Source organism: Dermacentor andersoni, chromosome 2 (assembly GCF_023375885.2).
Source record: "Dermacentor andersoni chromosome 2, qqDerAnde1_hic_scaffold, whole genome shotgun sequence".
Classification (NCBI taxonomy): domain Eukaryota; kingdom Metazoa; phylum Arthropoda; class Arachnida; order Ixodida; family Ixodidae; genus Dermacentor; species Dermacentor andersoni.
In genome coordinates, this window is record NC_092815.1 from 111,806,150 (window position 1) to 111,823,046 (window position 16,897).

A 16,897-nucleotide genomic window follows, 5' to 3' on the forward strand; every position below is an offset into this window, starting at 1 on the left:
AAGCGCATTCTTCCTGGAGCGAAAAAAAAGTAAGAAGAAGAAAAAAAAATGAAAGAACAACTAAATGGAACTAGGCAGCGGGTACCCCACATCAGTGTGGGACGCAACGGTAGAATAGCGGAGTTCACTATCGTACCTAGCAACTGAAGTGCTACAGCGCTTTCTCGTGCACTGTTCTCGACCAATGCGGTCTAGCTTCATATCTCAAAGCACGACGGTAAACTAATAAATTCATCGGTTCATCGTTAGCGTTCAGTACTCGCGATGCACTGTCTTCTTGTGCACGGGGATATGACTGACATCGCGATATGCTGAGCGCCAGCACAGATTCGACTCCGGATGATGCGCCTTCGTTTAGCAACAACGACGCTTACCACTGTCGCGTTAACATTGTAATTCAAGTATGCGTACATATTTACACCCACACGCACGCTGTGGTCTGTAAAGAAAGAAAGGCAATAACAGAAAGCAGGCTTCACCCCACAGAGCCACTCATTGCAGAGCAGCCAGTTTTGACAAGCTGCTTTTATAGAGGTACGCGCGCATTTGTGCAGACACAGGTGCACAGCAGGCTCAGCTTTCGAAATGCGCCGCAAGTACCACAGAAACGCCATCCGATTGTGAAAAAAAAAGGTAATTAGAAAGAATGAAGCAAACGAAGGTCGCTGCACGCTAAATAAGACGTCCGTTGCGCAAACCACCCGATTCCGAAGTTGTATCGCTCGATCGAAGCACAATAAGATGAGGAGGACGAGGAGAACTTGCCACTAGTATACCGAAGCCAACTCAGGAGATTACGGACGCCGTGCCGAGTTTCAGCATTTCCCTAGCACGTAAGCCGTGTTAGGCGCGCTGCAAGCAGGTAACACAGTTAAGGCGACTCGACTGACTGGCTTCAACGCCCAAAATATCGGAGGCAAAAAAAAAAAAAAAGTCACACTTGCGCGGACATCTTCGCATTGACACTGGCTACCTAGAATTCTTTACGAAGCCCGCCAAAGCCTTGTTGCGCAGACAACTTCTGCGGTGCGCACAGCAACACAAATCCGTGCAAAGCCGTTCGACCGCAGCAACGGGCGAATGTCACGGCTACTCGATAGCGGAGCAATATATATATATATATATATATATATATATATATATATATATATATATATATGTATGCGCTGAAACCGCATTTTGCACACGCTGGCGCACCTAACACATCGATACTCAATCCATACTTCGAGCTGCGAAGGCTTTGGAAAGCAAAACGTGTATCGCGAAAGGTCGGCGCACGACACTTCTCGCTCAAAGGCAGCCGAGCGCACGCAGATGGCCACGACCTCGCCCGCCTGTCGAATAAAAGAGACCGCGCGGCGCAGCTGCTGTGGCGACAAGCGCCAAAGCGGTCCTCTTTTCGACAGTCATATATTAAAGGCTCCTCGGCCCTTACTTTGACTGAAAGGCTCCGCTGCTCTCCTTAAGCGCAAAGCTATATAGTGCAAGAAGTCATCATATGACTTCGAAGTCCACGAATTCCATCATCACTTTCAGAGCCCTCATTGAAACACCATTTTAATGAATACTTCGTGCAACAAGCCTCTTCATCCTAACAGTTGACTTTGTGATTATTGTAATAATGCTACCTTATTCTACTCTGTTTGCCTCTACTGTATCGTTACACGCATGTGGTATTGCTAGTTTATTAAACAGAAACGTTTAAATTTGCCATTTGCTATACTAAACAGCTTTGTATTTTGTTGTTTTATGCACCGACGTTGTTTGATCTTGATTTTAAAATTGTCCACTAATTTATACCCTGAACATCGTTCGATGTAATTTATTTCTTATTCCGTTCGTCTATGGGTAGACCCCGGGACATTTCCGAGCTTTAGATCTACTCGTGTATTAACAATAATGAATGTAGTTTTATATATAAGTGATATCGTTACTGAATAAACTTAGAAAATTAGAGGACGTTTAAGCTTCGCCTGTGGAGCCGCATAGCATTCAAAGATCCCCGACTGATTCTCACGGTTCCCGGCAACTGCATTTTACGTAGCAGTAATGTTTACCGGGAAACGCTGGCGGCGAACGCTATGCACGAAGGCGAGCTTTCTGGTAGAAACGCGGCCTCTTGTGTGGGCTGATCCCGAAGGTAGTGCACAGCCGCGCCAAAAACATTACATAATTGTCAGGTTTATGTTATTGTTTCGTACTTGTAATATTTCAGTTTGAGAAGATTTAACATAAAAGGCATGCGCTGTCGGTGTTTTGTTTAATGACATTTGTTTGTGGGCTGTTATTCTCAAAATGTATTGGAATAACTTTGTCAAGAATGTAAGACAAGGTACGATCAACTTTAGTGATATGATGGTGTGGCAATATAACCTGAATACCTCCTGTAAACACGCCGTGAATAGCATTGTAGATATTGCATCTCCCTGTATAATGTAGGTATAATATACATATTATACCTAAATAAATACGGAAATTTTCGCTTGCGGACAACTCCGCCGACGCCGGGTTTTCTGCGACACAGGGCCCTTAACGCTGTCGCATTAATATGCACGAGTTTAGGTTGACCGAAGAAAGAACCGGAGCTGCGGCACGGAGACACAGCGTGGGTGGCGAAACCCGCGGCTTTCATCGTTCGATCGTCGCTGAATGCGCCGCAACCACATCCACCGTGCCGAGCATACGCAGGTAGTCCTTATACCCACGTTGAATGACGAAGCCGCCGTTTGCGCGTGGGTGCGAGCATGTGCGAGCTTGTGTGCGCTTTGAATTTTACATTTAAGATGTAAAGCTTACCCCCCCCCCCCCCCCCCCCCCTCGACAGCAACATAGGACAGCCGTATATTGGAGGGTGTGCGGCTGCCAACTGATGTAAACTATGGGGTCCATTAACGTATACGCCGAAATCATGCGGTGTATGGGTGTTTATTGTATTACTATGACCCAATCGAAACGCGGCTGCCGCGGCCTGCTTAGCAGCACAACGTCATCGCCAGAAAGCAATCGCAGAATCAGCTTTTCTTTTTCTCGTTCATTTTTTTTTTTTCTGTGCGCTGCGCAGACTTTCTGGCCTTTACTATATTAGCTTTGAACTGTCCATAAGATTCATATGCATATACTCATATATTGATAGTTTTTTTTTCTCTTTTTCTTTTTGCGTACTGGAGTTTAGTGGTCAATCCTCGAACACTGACAATTACACTGCAAAATGTCGCCATTCTGCCCATTAATTGCCATGTTCACGTTGCCTCGATGTTGCTTACAAGACACGGGGCGGTTGCTGCCTTCGTGCAGCCTTCGCGCAACCTTCCTCGGGCGGCTAAAAGCGCGCGCAGCGGAGAGTCAATCGGGCGCTGGTTTGCCGACATCCGGGGCTCCTGTTTACGGCTGGCACCACGGTGACCATTTTCGGCATAGGAAAAAACGACTGACTGGCCGTGGTCGCTCCACGCCGATCGATTAACAGTCCGTTCAATATAAGCATGCGCGCACAATGCGCGAACACCAGCTCTTTCTACGTACTGCCTGCTCGCCGCGAAACCGCGACGACTCTTAACAAACCGTCGCACCCCCACGGTCACGGAGCGTATAGTCGCACTGGAATTCAATAAAAGCGGTGTAACTTCAATATCACCTTAGTATAACTGCGATGGTTTCCTGTAAATGCGTAGCTCACTGTCGTTTCTATAATGACTACTGAAAATCAAGAAAAAAAAAAAGAAATCGAGATAAAAGAAAAAGCGGCGCGCGAAAACGGTAACTAAATGCACAGCACATTTGGAAAATTGACTAAGAGGATTCTTTTTTCTTTCGTTCTTTTCTTTTTCTTTCGTAATGTGCGCACGTCAACCGGAAGATACACCAGCGGGTAGCTGCAAATTAATATACCTTATTGACACACCATACTTCTATTGTATATATAATATCCTACAGACTTATAAACTCCTATAATAAACTTGCACTACACTATACAGAGTGTCCCAACTATCATGCACCAAGATTTAAAAAATGTTCAAATGCCACGTAGCTGGACAGAGCCAAGGTAATGTTGTTTGCCGTCACTTGGAGAAACTACGACTATTTTTTTTATTCCACGTAATTAGATAATTAGCCTCGAATAATTAATCAACTTCTCAGATATTATAATTAGACGAAAAGTGTCAATGAGAAAATTGTAGAGCGACATGAAAAAGTCCCGACACAGCTTTCCGTTGCTCAACACGTGTTACATAAAAGTGTTTTTCCGAGCTTGAAAGAAGCGCGCGAACACACGCAAAGTGCCTCGAGCGGCCAGTCGCGCGACAACGTTGCTCTACAAGGCGGTGCACCTGACGGTGCATGGCCTAAATTATTTTTGTAGTTGCCTAAAGATAGCACGTGGTGTTAGGATCGGCCAGCGGGGGAAGTGACTTTCCAGCCTCTACGGTCCAACTGTGATGAATCGTTTCCTGTAGCTGACCAGCGGCGACACCAAGGCGAGACACATTTGGCGAATAGAAAAGCGTTGATAGGGCGTTTTATATACGCCGTTTCCTCACGGCCACTACTAGCCACCAAGGCCGTTTGACAGGCGCTCCACCTAACTGCTGGGTCACCCCAGGAACCAAGACGCGCCAGTTCGAGTCAAGCGTAACAATCCCTGTCTACGAAACTCCCCTCCTTTCAGTGCGTTCAATGAACAAAGGTGTCGGAGTAGTTGTGCGCAGCCTCGCCCTCGACGCGGATCCTTCGGCGACTTTGGACGCTCCGAATGGACTAAGGTGTGACGGCAGATTTCCCTAGCCCAGGGATCTAGGGAGTATACAGAGGTAATTCCCGCATACTTTTTTCGGCTCCTCAGTCATGCTAAACTGTTGAGACGTAACGTTCCTCTAGTTCTAATGTAGATCTTGTAAATAAACCCAGTAGTCTTTGTTCTTGATGAGAGCCTGTTCCTCCCTTCAACAACGTCCTTAGTGCGAATAAGTCGAACGACGGCATGGGCCAGCTGCCCCTTTTGACATGCCCGACCACAACTCCGACAGCGGGCATTTTGAACATGAGGTGCAGAATCGGGCGCTTGGTCGATGCATTGTGAAGCAACAAAAACGATATTGTTATTCTTTATTTTTTATTTACTTAACTTCTTATTTTTGCACTGCAAGGTTGCATGGGCTGATAGACAACCGTGTTTATAGTATATGGTGAATGCGATCGCGTGGCTGAAACGTTATAACGGTAGACGGCAGCGCTACGCTAAAGCTGCCTCATACGCGCAGACAGCAGTATATATAGCCACGCTGCGAAACCGAAGCCGTACAGTACAACGAACGCGGTACATCGACTTTCGCAGATGCTGTGGTGCTGCCCTTTTGATGTGCAGCAAAAACGCTCGAGCACTCTAGACAAAAATGTGCGCGTCTGGGCTTTGCCAGGCTAAGCTCCTACATTACGGATTACTGAACCACGATCGGTTATGTCAGCGCTTAATTGGATTTACAAGCGCAGTTCTCGTCGTTGTCTTGCAATAATGCATAACTGCGTCTGGTCATGATTTCAGCGTGACTGTGATTATAGGAGAGAGAGAGAGAGACAGAGAGAGAGAGAGAAGATAAGTGATAACATTGACACGGAGACATAATGCGAACAAATACATAACGTATATGCACAACGTGCGTACCCACTACTTATGTAATACCCTTCGTATCGGGGATCCTTAAAGCAATGAAATAAAACAAGAGGTCGGCCTTAATATCTACAGATACATTCCTCTAGCCAGCTATACTTTGCGTTGGGATAAGAAGAGGGAACAAGATGGATGGCGACAGAGGGAAGGTGCAATTAAAGCACATGAGGCACGGATCATTTGTAGCCTAGAGATGAAGAACCGTACTATAAAAAAAAAAAAAAAATTCTAGTAAGGCCCTCGATGGCTCGTAAAGCGCGTGTAATCGAGTGTAAGATAGGCTGTACGCGTTACTCAGCTCTGCCGCGATCGCGCAAGAACCGTATGACACGCTGCTGTAATCTTTGTTCCACGCCCTCAAAACAGTCCGCCGTCGCACATTCCCGCCTCGCTCCTAGGCATTGCGATGCCATTGCGAGAACGCGTTCCGACGCCTGTGCAAAGCAAGCGCGATATGAGCTGACAAATGCGTTCTCGCTCGGTGGGCGCGTACTGGCCGGGTAAACGCACGGTCTCGCGTCATGTATGCAGATGTATGTAGAACTGTGTGCATAAAAAAAAAACGCTTATGAATCAATGCAACGTTTTAAAGGCACGTAAAAAAGCAACGGCAAGTAAGTTTAGACTGTGCAGTAAAATTGTTTCATAACTCTTGCGCTTGCGTTCGCTTGACGACAAAACGTTGGTTATCACCGAAGAAAATGAAGACCAAAGTATTATTTTGTTTAGACGTCGCGCGGAAACCAGGGCGCCGGCATCGACAGTGTGAGACGTCGTGGATTTCAAATACATTCTCTCGTACTTTGGGGTCAAGAAAACGCAATGGAAATTTGCTAGGCAGATGGTCTCATTCTTTTACACCGCAGTATAGTCTTTGTTCGACAATAATGTTCGTAATGTCCAACGTGTCATATAACGCTACGCTAAGTTTGATGCCTCAAGGCGAGAAACTTAACGGAAAGGTCACAGTTTCATTTTTGTTATGTTGAAGCGAAGTTTCAGCTCTGAGTACTCCGGCAAACCAATTACTAATTAATTCCCATACTAATTAAGTTTCACCTCTCACACTTGAAACTGTTTTTTATTATTCTACAAATGTACTCTCCATTGTGAGAAATAAATTCGAGCAATTAATGCTGATTCCGTGCTCTTTAGGCTTTCGATCCAGAGGCATACATGGGGACCTTGGTTTTCGTGCGGAACAGTGGTGCTTGAAAAAAAGAAAAATCAGATTTGTAACACAAGAAATATATATATTCTGCTGTTTTATGCGCCAAATACCAAGATCTAGTGGCGTAGCCAGAAATTTCGCTCAGGGGGGGGGGGAGGGGGGGGGGGGGTAGGCTCACGTTGCAGCTCGGCGTCCTTCTCATAGAATTTGTCGAGGGATCAAATGCATGAATAATAACTGCATTGCCATTGCCAAAGACGCTGCAAACAAATTTTTGAACGCTACGCACTGTTAAGACAAGTCGCATATATATTTTTTCATAAAAGAATACACTCGTATGTCTCAAAAGTTGAGCCCGAAATAACTGATATCAATGCTTCCATGTTTTTTGTCTATTTAATAAGTAAAGAAAATATCACGCGAACTTTAGAACTACATTAGTTCGAAACCAGCAAAGTATTGCATGCCGCTGATATGAAAAATGTAAGACCGTGAAATGAACAAGTTGAGGCCAAATATTTAAATGAAACTTTGTCATTCAAGCACCTTGTTTACATTTTTTGTACATATGCAACGGCCAGGGAAAAACCTCAATGACGATGTCCTTTGTTTCAATGTATTGCGCAGGAGCAGCTGTCAGTGGTCGTGTATTTTGAGTAATTGCACCGAAATTATAGTAGCAACAGACAGCGCATACAAAAAGCAGGAGTTCGGCAAAATATAACGAGGGCGAGTAAAATGAAAGTGAGCCAATGCGAATATATGACAAACGGGGTATTTTATTTTAAAATCTCCATGAGCATCTAGACATTTGTCCCGCTGACTAACGAGCCGCGTGATTCCAGTCTCATAAACATCCTTGGGTTGCTGCTTCAAAAAGTCTGTAACTGACTCTTTCATGGCGTCGTCAGACCCGAGTCTGGTTCCCTTGAGCTGTTTTTTTCAACTGTCCCAAAATGTCCCAACTGTCCCAAATCGCAAGGCGACAGGTCTGGCCTGTATGGCGGATGTTGTAGCGTTTCTCATTTCAAATTTGCTAGTTTTGTTTTAACCACATCAGCGACGTGGGGACGGGCAAGATGAGCAAGATGACTCCATTCGTCAATTTTTCACATCGTTTGTTCTTGCTTGCGACACGCAGCTGATCCGGCGTTTCACAATATCGGAAACCATTGATAGTCTCTCCTGGTTTAACAAATTCGATCATTAATGGGCCCTGATGATCGAAAAAAAATGTCATCACCTTTCTAGGGAAACGACGGCCTTTGCTTTCTTTGGGGGTGGTGAATTCGAACTTTTCCACTGTAAGCATTGCCATTGTGTTGGCACCATGATACATCCCCGGTGAGAACTGCAGACAAGAAGTCGTCACCCTCATTGTGATACCGGATCAGATGAGTCAAGGCAGCGCCGAACCTCTCCGTCTTCTGGCGGTGGTTTAAACCCTTGGGCATGCATTGCGCACACAAGAGTCGATAACCGAGACGTTCATGAATTATGGTGTGAGCCGAACCGTTACTGATGTTCACACGCTCTGCCAGTTCATCGATGCGTGTCCTCCGTTCTTGTCTAATCAGCTCATCAACCTTTGCAATTGTGTTGGGGGTGATTGCACGGTGGCTTTGGCCCGGTCTTGGATTGTCTTTGCAACTTTCACGTCCTCCTTTGAACTGTCTGCTCACACGCTTCACAGTGGCCAATGAAATGCAATGTTCAACGGTCACGGCAGCCATACGGCGACTAATTTCTTTTTGGGAGACACCTTCAGCTGTCAAAAACCTCAGGGCACCACACTGTTAAACTTTTGGAGCGTCCATTATATCACGCAACCATGTTCAACCCAGTGTATGAGAGCATTAAAGAACATTTATCCTCGCACCTTCGTGTCACTTTTGTAAATGAGAGATGCCTCTGTGTTACTCGCATATAATGAACCGAACTATTATAGCGCGGGGTGGGTTGGCTCACTGCCATTTGATGCGCCCTCGTGCATTAGAAATGCGGAGATACAATGAAATATACAAATACACAGACAGAGCTTGATAAAGGGCAAAAAAGTGTCACCGGAAACAAAGTTGTATGCATGTATACACAAAACTTCGCAGCAAGGTATTTAAATACACGTATAAGTCTGCAATAAATAAGCATATCTAAGAAAAGGTCACTGTATATAATGCGTCAAACAAGGCAAATAAACATGTTGGGCGATCACAGATTCACAAGCCACAGAATCATATATATATATATATATATATATATAAGGCCCACCGCCTCTCCCTCCACTCCCCCCGATGTATCGCGCGCGACGGAAGGCGGCGCGCTTACTCCCCGCTTTTCTCCCTTGCGCACACAAGACTGAGCCACCAGCGTCGGCTTACCCATGCCCCCCCCCCCCCCCCCCACCCCCACCCCCACCCCTACATTTTTACTCGCACATGCAGCATGCGGCGCGCGGTCACGATGTTATCGCCCTTGGAATTTATACGGAACATGAGGGCGACGGCGACAACATGAATGCGCCTCGAGTGTCCATATAATTGCTATCGCAATAATATAATAAGAGTATCCGGCAAGAGAAGCATCCTGTGGCCCACTACTTTCTGCAAAAGAAGTAGGCATGCGGTAATTCGCTGCGCCGCAACAGCGTCCTATTTTTTTTCTTTTGTGGGGCTCGAGCACCGAAATAATAATAATAATAATAAACAGAGGAAAACACGTTGGCCACAATCGAATGCCTACTTTGGGCACCTAATGTGGCTACCGAACGAATTTCGAAGAAAACGCGACACGCTTGGTCCACAGAGAACCACACGCATACTGCTACTGCATACTGCATACTGAACGCGTTGCAATCCGTCGAGTCTCCACAGTGATGGCGGCGAGCGACCATTGTTTATTTTACTCGTCTGCTTTCCAGAAAGCGACCAAAACTCTGCCAGGCGAAAATCCACTCGGCCAGACAAAAACAAACGGGCACCGAAGGGCGCCGCGCGGTGGTCGGGGCAACGCAAGACAAACGCGTGCGCTGTGGCTGGCTCTGGCAGCCCGCGGGTATATCGAGAACAAGGAAATCGAAGAGGCTCAATGTGTCCTCGCGAATAAAGATCAAAGTACGAAAATAAATAAGAACATAGTTACCTTCACTGGTTTTAATGTCTTGACAAGGATGCTTTGGCGGAGGTGAAATGTTGATATATTCTTTTCTGTGACATGACGGCACAAACGAACCACCATAACGCTTCGTCTCATCGAACTTCGCTGCATGCTTTGTCAACTTTTCTGATGGTGTATTGCTTTGGCTTGTCCCGTTGTGTGGCCCGATGTACGACCTTAGAAAATTTGATGCAGCTTTGGCGTCGAATGTTTAAACAACATTAAACCCACAAAGTTCCAGAATTGAAAATCTAAAGCACGGCTTTGGAAATATCAAGGCACCTTTCGCATCAGAAGCTTATGAGAACTTTATACCCATAAAGTTTCGGGATTCAAATCCATGCGTTCCGCCGATTCCGCGGCCTCCGCGAGATGCCGCGACGAGCCCGCTCGCCATCAAAACGCCGTTGAAACTGGTGGCGGTAGAAACATTTATTGCCAATGATATGAATGGTGGGGGCGAAGCTGTGCTCGGATGGGGCTCCTTGCGTTATGCGACTGCCGGTGCATAGGTGTTGCCGCGAAATCCAGCCTGCGTTTGCCATGTTCGCGCTGAAATGTCTTTTCGGGCGTGAAAAACACGTTCTAGACCAAGTACAGAATGATTTCCAGCGCCGGGGGTTGTTTTGGTCGGCGGTGCATGACAGCACGAAAAAATTTCGGGGAGAGGGGGAGGGGGCTGAAGCCCCATAAGACCCCCCCCCCCCTGACTACGCCCCTGCCAAGATCTGGTTATGAGATAGGCCATATAGTGAAGGACTCCGCGTTATTTTGACTGTACCTGGGGTTCTCTGACGTGCACCTAATGCACAGTAAACGAGCGTTTCATTCATTCTTTTTTTTTTAATTCTGCCCCCATAGCAATGCGGCGGCAGCCGCGACCGGGATCGAACTCTCGACCTAGTGCTCAGGAGCGCAAGTATTTGTAACGCATCAGTCGGCAATAACAACTGACTTGAAGACTTGAAAGCCCCTGTACATCGCTACGTGGGCTTTCTTCAGGTCCAGACAGGGTGCAATTTGACCTTTCTTTCTGCATTATCCTATAACGTTTCGAGCATAAGCTATTTGTTCTTCATAATCGAGATGTACATCGACGTGTATGGCAGCGCGAAAGGCACTTGTCAACAAGCTACGGACACCAGGAGGCGCACTATAGGCGCTATAGGAGCGTACTATATATAGCGCACTATCGGCGCTATCAGCGCTATATGGGCGTAAGAGGCGATTGGAATATTGGTTGAAGTAGGGAAACGACAAAAAAAAAACGCAGACGTACAAAAGCAAAGTTCGCAACAGGGGGCCGGAACATTTGGTTGTGGGAGTTCATAGTCGTTTTTTTTTTTCTTCTTCTATTTTAATCTAGGCACAATAGGCAGTACAATAGCAAGAGCTTGGTGGCGCAACCCACCGCCCCGTTCCAAAGGGGACGCTCATAACATCCATCCATCCATCCAGGACAATTGGAAGATTGGTGGAAGAAAAGTAGGGAAACGACAAACAACGGAGGCGTACAAAAACAAAGTTCACAGTAGGGATTCAGAAACATTGGTTATGGGTATTCATCGTGGGTTTCCTTCCTTTTCCTTTTTTTTTCTTTAACATAGGTAGGTCATTAGGCAATATAATAACCCGAGCTTGGTGGCACAACACACCGCCCCGTTCCAAAGGGGACGCTTCTAATATCTATCCATCCCTCCAGGACGAGCGCCGGGTCAATTCAATGACTTCATCAGGAATGGCTTGATCCCGCGCGAAGGTCGACCGTCATCGAGGTCAGCCGTATGTTGAATTGAATAAGCCGGACCTATGTAATTTCTCCAACTGAACGATCTTCTTCCAGGGCCTTGGAAAGGACAAAAGGACTAATCAAAGGTTTCACTAGTGTTTTTTTATTTTAGTCACACACACACACACACACACACACACACACACACACACACACACACACACACACACACACACACACACACACACACACACACACACACACACACACACACGCACACGCACACGCACACACACACACACACACACACACACAGTTTGAAGCAGCTCGCATAAAGCGCGCTGAGAGAACACTTTCAGAACGATATTTCACTTCACCTTTCTTGAAAAAAGAAAGTCCCTCCTAACGTCTAAGAAAAACTAAACAAATAAGCTATTTCCAGTGGACATTCAGAATGAGTTTGTAAACTGTTTCGACAAAGAAAAAAAAAGTTGATCCAGAAAGCATGAACGAAGAAACCTTGCCTGGCGGGCTTCGTTCTTGCCAGCGAAATTTTACTGACTACATCGTAGGGCGAGGAAACAAACAAACAACAAACAAACAAACAAATGAAATTTGACTCGCAGGCAAAGGATGCGTGCAGCGAAGCGGTGAGTGAAGTGCGGACTCCAACTGGTATATACGCGCGATATTTGCGCGAGAACCCGCTAACCTTTCAATTTCAGACATGCCGGCCTACGCGGGGGAGCCAGAAAATTTAGTTTTCTTTCCGCGGCCCGAAAGCTTCGTCGTCTATATACAGTATACGAAGGCTCAACACCTACCGTGAGCAGCGGGTTAATTCCTTTGGGGCAGTGCAAAATTTCACGCCTCTTCTCGAAAAGTCACACCTCCTATATAGGCAAGGTACACCCCACACGTCAGCGACGACACAATCCATGAGCGGTGCGAGCAGTACAGAACTTATCACCGAAAGGAGCTATTTCGAGGATTGGTGGACAACGCGCGCAACAATACACAAGACAAGAAATGAAAGACACCAAATGAAAAGCTCGCCGCGGGTCGAAACAATAGCATGGTGCGACGTTATCATCCTGGCCCGCTTCGCTGTGGCAGAGTGACGATTATCTCTTATATACAGATAACTACTCGAAGCACTCCGTAACCTTTTGCACAGCAGCATGCAAGGCAGTGAAAACCGTTCCCGTCCGTTCTAGTCCCAAGGGGCAAAGCGTGCGGTGCTTGCGCAACGCACGGAGCGCGGGTTCGTCATGCCGGTCTCACATTGGCGAACAATTGAAGGGCACGCCATGGATGGGCGTGCGTTATACAGGCTATACAGTTGGTTCTTCATCGTGAATACGAAGCTGCACTGCATTGTTCTACAACAGGAAACGCACTGTTATGACTGGTGAGAGAGGGGTATACACTTCTGCGGTGCAGAAATAGTTTGTTCGGTGCAACACGAGTTTACGTGCGGTACAATGCCGTTGCTTATGATCACTGCTTATATTAAGCGTGACGAACGGGTATCGACGCACTATAGGAAAAGCAGTATCGCGCTTGGATTTAATCGGACCCCGGAGCTCGGGGAGTGAAGAATTTCTTCTCCAGGGTGCGTTCCTGTAAGACCTCGATCTCTCTCGCTCGTCTTCTGTGCACGCTGATCGGCCCCTCTAACGTACATGTTTTTTGGTGAGCAGATGCATGCCTGCGTTGATAGCTACACCGCAAGGCTGCTAACATGGTGGCCTAGCTTACGTTTGAGGGAGACGAACAAATGTTTCTGCAAGCTTTTCGTAAAGATTGAAATACGCAGAACGCGATACGTAACTGAGCCCAGAAATTAGTAACGCATCGCGTACTCAAAGCAATCGTGACAGACTTCTTAAAGCGAGTATAAATGCGTATACGGCTCGTCACGCAGTCGACATTCGTCGACGTCCGTGTCGGCGAAATTCCTCGTACAAAAAATAAAAGGGGGGGGGGGAGTTTCGGGATGGCACAATCGCAATGGTTAGGGCATGTGTGTTAGTTAAGCGTTATAGGCGTGCGTGTAAGTCAACGTACGATGTTCGCGAGTAATGCGCTGTGCAAACCGACGATTAACCATCGAAGATGGACTGGCCCGTTTTCTCTTTCTTTTCAGACGTTCTTATCCCGCGCTTTCTCTTCGCCGTTACGACTGTTATCACTTACGGCAGCTGCGCATTGTTTCGTTGCTCCCCTAATTGAGCGACTTTATTTCTTTCTCTCACTCTCTGCACGTGTCCAACGTGCCGGCCATGAGGCCTGTGAATAGTACGCGAATGTAGGCCAATAATTAACGTTTCAACCGGTTCAGCTGCGTTGTGTGCGCGCGTCAGCGAGCTACATACAACAGCCTGCGAAATGATCATGGGAGGTAAATAAAAAAAAAAGAAAAAAAGGAAAGTAGAAGGAGAAGGAGAAAAATAAAGCGTCGGAGCGTGGCGCCGTAATTTGTCACAAGCGCATATATCATATGTGTGCGGGACAGACCTTTCGAAGAGTCCAGTTATCGACACTGATTGCCGCACTGCAGCCTGTCTCAATATAAAGCCGAGCAGCGGTGTAGAACCAGCGACGAGTGCAGTGCATAGCAGTTGAAACGCGACACTTGGAGCGCGTGGCGGTCGGCGCTTCTTGCGAATCATATACGACTAATACACATGCAGCTGGTCAGAAGAGCCGACAGGCTTACGGAAGCCAGCAGAGCTCTGAAATAGGGGCCCCGACCATCGATAAGCCTCACATGAGGCCAGCTCAAGAAGCAATTATTCAATAAAGTTTATTCACTCACTCACTCACTCCAAGTGGATACGCCTCGCAGACTCACTGGCCACAATTAATTAAGCGGCTAATTAGTGAACTTGTGTTAATTAGTTTGACATGTGTTTCGATTTCTCGAAAAAATAATGTCAACGTCTTCGAATAATCGAGCCCAAAGACTTATGTGGTCTGCCAACGAGCGATTCTTGAATAGTCTGCAAAAATTAAACATGGACACCCCGTAGAGTGTTAAAGGAGCTAGGTTTCTGAGTGTGTTTGAAAAGCACAACTTAATCTTCTACAGCTTAAAGAGAAGAAAAATGATTTATTTTATCATTTTAAAATGCGCATATTTAACAAGAATTGGCCGGTTTCTGTTTACTTTGAATTTTTTTTTCTTCTTAATCGGTGGGCTTGTTCGATGTCCATAGGTTGAATTAGTTGTTGTGCTTAGTTCCTTATACGGCAATGTTGTATTTTTAATGTTCCGACACTGCCCAAGGTATACCTTCGCGATCTGTTAAGCCTAGTTGGCGCTACTGGCCGCAGACCTATCCATTCCTCTGACTGCTATGCTCCTCACCACGACCTCAGAAATCCTAAATCGCGCGCGTTGAAGGCCTCGGAGGCCGTGCTCCCACAAAAAGGAGCTGCCAGCGCTGCGATTGTGGCTGGAAGCGGTTGCCACCATTTGTCTTCAGGCTGGGGGAACAATTTCGAAACCTGTCCGGTGCGTGGTGGCGTATATACAGTGGCTTTGGCTTCTGCGCTGCTAAGCGCGAGGACGCGGGATCGAATCCCGGTCGCGGCGCGGCCGCATTTCAATGGGGCGAAATACAAGAACGCCTGCCCGAATACCGTCCATTGGGTGTGCGTTAACCCTGCAATGGCCAAGCACAGTTCCACCTCAAGGAAAATTAGAAAAGACTTGCTTATATTTATTTCTGGCCAAGGAGAGTGCATTTGTATAGAGAAACAATGACATGTTGCTGGAGTTAAAACTTCATTAGTACATCAATTAATTCATTATTAATAGGTTTGCTGAACTAGCTACAGCTGAAAAGTCGCTCCAGCCATGTCAAACACGCCACTATAGGTTATGCGTTAGGTTGCCGTGTTTACATAAAAAATTTGAGATACCAAAAGCAGTGTAGCGTATGTGATACATTGGGTGATTACAGGGTTAAAAGAACTCTAGGTGGTCAGAATCAATCCGGACAACACCACATGGCACGGCCCGTAATCATATCGTGGGCAAGTAAAACCTCAGAATAAAAATTTCTTAACAATCGTGCGTAATCTAATATGCATCGTGAGTCGAATTTGCTCCTCGGCAGATTTCCAGCGGCGAATAATTCAGTTGGTCCAGAGGAAACTTGCGAAATTCCGTTGCTATCGTATTATGCCAAGGGGCGACGATGCGCTCGCAAGCGGGCGCCAGAAACAGCCTAGAAACTACTGGTGACGAAATGTCCGGTGCACATTACACACACCGCCCCACTGGCCGACGATCGACAGCTGTGCAGAATTTCCACATACCTGCGTAGCTTCGCAGAGTCCCAGTAGCGTGGAAAACGACCTTGCCGAACGCTTCGACCGCCATTGAAGGGCCCACAGGGTCTGGCCATCTTGAGCTGACAAGCGCCGCGCGTACAATGTGCGCTAACGATTGTGCCTGCAAAGTATTACGCCCCTAAGTACCGTGGAAAGCGAACGTTTCAAACAGAACGCCGTTTGCCCTTCTCCTCGCGTGAGCCGCGCTCCCAGTCGAGGAGTCCTGGCCCTCGCCGAAGGCGTCGACCTCGCTGAACGCCTCGAACACCATCCCTACCTACGCCTGCGGCGTTTCGGCTGCTGCTGCTCCCCTTTTCTTTCACTGCCCTTTCCAATCCTCGCCCCCCCCCCCCCCCCTTGTGCAGCGCGGTTGAGGTAGAGAGGCTAGAAAACCCTTTCCAGCCTCTATAGTTGAGGTGCCCTGGTCACGCGGGGACCCTGGGACCTACGTGCCCGAACCCCTTGGTCAAATAAAGTTGTTTTTCTCTCTCTCTCTCTCTACCGAGAGACTGTGCTGCGCCTTCACCCAACCTTTCAGTACCTTCAAACGGAGAATCCCTCTCCGATGTCGTTCGCGCAAGTGCGCCTGCGTATACACGGCCCTGCTGTGACGTCGCTCATCGTGACTTTGAGAATTATTCGAGGCAACGTCAGTTATTTGTTTAATCCGTTGCCTCAGTAGACGAATTAAAGTTTACAGAAAAAAAATAACATTAGCCATTCCACTCTTTGAAGGTGGTTGACCAGCGAAGCTGTTTAGCACACGACACGGAGGTGACACATAATTTTGAACAAAGGTTCAAATTCATTTATTGTTCTGATGGGTGGCCATCGT

General features: G+C 46.9%; 1 protein-coding gene and 1 long non-coding RNA gene across 3 annotated transcripts in view; both read right to left on the reverse strand.

The window, feature by feature from the left end:
• Nucleotides 1–16,897, reverse strand: part of ATP8B (ATPase phospholipid transporting 8B) — a 151,110-nt gene that overhangs the window by 91,803 nt on the left and 42,410 nt on the right. The window contains exon 1 of one of the 2 annotated variants that reach the window (XM_055076571.2): nucleotides 12,543–12,916. The exons of the other annotated variant lie outside the window; for it this stretch is intronic. The gene's annotated coding sequence lies outside the window, so the exon portion shown is untranslated. Of the gene's footprint in view, nucleotides 1–12,542; nucleotides 12,917–16,897 lie in introns of those variants that run through there. 2 annotated transcript variants of the gene reach the window in all.
• LOC140216139 (uncharacterized) lies at nucleotides 6,728–10,210 on the reverse strand. Its single transcript, XR_011892817.1, has 2 exons — nucleotides 9,975–10,210; nucleotides 6,728–6,875 (listed from the first exon to the last, which is right to left on the reverse strand). It is a non-coding gene; the product is annotated as an uncharacterized lncRNA (long non-coding RNA).